At 46.4% G+C, this 2,517-nt stretch overlaps 1 non-coding gene across 1 annotated transcript; it reads left to right on the top strand.

Annotated features, from left to right (window-relative positions):
* The first annotated feature begins 1,046 nt into the window (after nucleotides 1-1,046).
* LOC120668316 lies at nucleotides 1,047-1,153 on the top strand. Its single transcript, XR_005672408.1, has one exon. It is a non-coding gene; the product is annotated as a small nucleolar RNA R71 (small nucleolar RNA).
* The last annotated feature ends 1,364 nt before the right edge of the window (nucleotides 1,154-2,517 follow it).

Genomic DNA, 2,517 nt, shown 5'->3' with positions numbered 1-2,517 from the left:
TTCCTTGGATTCGATATCCCAGGTATACTCCCTGGTGGAAGCTACAATCGGTCTCTGTGCGCTTGCAGAGTAATTCGTATAGGCTTAGGAGTGCCAACAGCGGTTACGGTCTTCCACCGTGTAACTGCATCCTGCGAAAGAGGTGGCTTCTGTGCAGATTGTCTTGCCCGCACAGCTACCGCACTCTCACTTTCTTTCGGGATCACTTTCGGTTGCTCGGATAGCTTCCCCGTGTCATGGTTAAGGTAGGATGGTGTACCTGCATCCTACGGAAGATGTGGTTTCTGTGTGGATTGTCTTGCCCGCACAGCTACCGCACTCACAATTTCTTTCGGGGTCACTTCCGGTTGCCCGGAAGTTTCCCCGTGTCATGGTTAAGGCAGGATGAGGCCAGCCGAGTTACTTTAGTTTCTAGCAATTCATTGAAACTCAACTGATGTTTAATAGCAGAGTTAAACCCATCTTGTTGCATAGCCAAAGTCTCAAGAATTTTATCATTAGCAAGAAATTTCTCACTAATGTTGTCAATAATTTGTTTTTGGCCATTCATGAAGTCTTTAAGCGAGGGCTGAAAACTATTATTAAAATTGATACCTTGCTGTTGGCCGAAGGGGAGGTCGGGCTTAGAATTCCAACCTTGTCGAAGACGACATTCTGAGTCATTGGGAGTGTTGTTCCCAACGGAGTTCTCATCCTCTTGAGTGAATGGGCAAGATTTGCCCGAGTGTCCAGTATTGCCATATTTCTCACATGTCATCTGAGACTCAGTAGTCTGGTTGACCTCCTGGTGCAGAGATTCCTGCTTTTCCATGAGAAGATCCATCCTGGCTGCCATCATATCGACACTGTTGATTTCATGTATTCCTTTTGCATGAGCCGGCTGCCTATCTCCCTTCCAACTCTGGTTGGAAGCAACCTTGTCGATGAGCATTCTGGCTCCTGCAACATCGAGGGAGAGGAATGCTCCTCCCGCTGCTGCGTCCATGTGATCTTGCGATCGCTGGTTCATGCCATGGAAGAAGTTCTAAATGATAAGCCATTCCTCCATGCCATGGTGTGGGCATGCTGCAATGTATTCCTGAAGACGTTCCCAGGCTTCCGGGACTGTCTCATCCTGGAGTTGTTCAAAACTGGAAATCCTATTCCGAAGGGCATTGGTCTTGCCCACCGAAAAGCACTTGACAAGGAAAGCATTGGAGCACGCATCCCAAGTATCGAACATGTCCTTGTAGGTGTAGAACCACGTCTTTGCTTTCCCAAGCAAAGAGAATGTGAAGAGTCGAAGACGAACAGTATCCATCGTAGTGCCTTTTGGGTTGATTATGCTGCTCCCTTCCAGAAAATTCTGTAGATGAGCGTGGGCATCCTCTGATGCCTTTCTGCAGAAGGGACTTGCTTGAACTATGTTGACAAGCCCAGTCTGTATCTCAAAGCCATTAGTGCCTTGGTTATTGTTCAGTCCAGTAGGGATATGGCTAGTGGACGGGGCTGAGAATTGACAGAGTGTCTTCTGAGCCATGGGTATTGAAGCTGGTGTTGTCAAACCTTGATCCTAAGAAAATTTCTTCTGATTGGACGACTATGCGTCAAATAATCCACCCAATTATTTCTGGATCTGAGTTGAAGTGATATGGTTGATCAAAATTGGTCCTGCACTGCTCTGCAGAAATCACAAGGATACCGAGAGCAATGGTAATCCCGCTAAAATTAGTGGTGACAAACTAGTAAATTTTATCAAACTATTCAACGAAATCTTTAGCCAATTGCTTCCCCGGCAACGGTGCCAGAAATGCTTGTTGGCGTTTCTTACGCTCAATAGAATATGGATTCCGCAAGCGCATAGAATCACCACTGTAGCACTTCACCTTGGAGTATTCCAAGGTATCGTATATTTCCTCAGGGAAGCACTATGGTTAAAGAGTATCGAAGAATCGAATGACAAACTTTACTAGAGATATCAACCGACTAACTTAGTGGGGGTAAGCCTGATATGATAGGATAAGATAATGGCCAACGATGACCGTCTGACACAGGAGACTCTAATCCTTAGAGAGGTAAGCAGCTGGGAGGACAACGAGCGAGAAAGACTCCTAAAACACTTTTAAACTATCGAGCTAGCCTCTCTAGACTAAACCTTGCTTCTAACTAGTTATCGGGAACCAAGAGCTTACTTCGGCTGCTGGAAGAGGAAGGACTTCAGAAAGGGATGAGAGGGGAGTCCAATGGCAACATGCACTACTGCTATGAAAACACCCGAACGTGGTGGACTACAAAGGACGGATAGGGCTGTCACCACTTACCGACTACCACAACAGTTCCGTGGGGTGGAACACACTTTCTAGCTAATACTAAGGTTAGACACCACGTCTGCACTCGGTGTTAGGATTTCTCTTGTCACGAACAAGAGAAATCCCCCTCAACCTAGGGAACTAACTTGAGCCTCCCTAGTCCGGGCGAGAAAACCCGTAAGGTAAGATCCCGATAAACAAGATAGGTACAAAGCCTAAGCTAGAGAAT

Source organism: Panicum virgatum, chromosome 3N (genome assembly GCF_016808335.1).
Source record: "Panicum virgatum strain AP13 chromosome 3N, P.virgatum_v5, whole genome shotgun sequence".
Lineage (NCBI taxonomy): Eukaryota > Viridiplantae > Streptophyta > Magnoliopsida > Poales > Poaceae > Panicum > Panicum virgatum.
The sequence above is the reverse complement of the archived record's forward strand: the minus strand, read 5'-3'. Positions and strand labels throughout refer to the sequence as shown.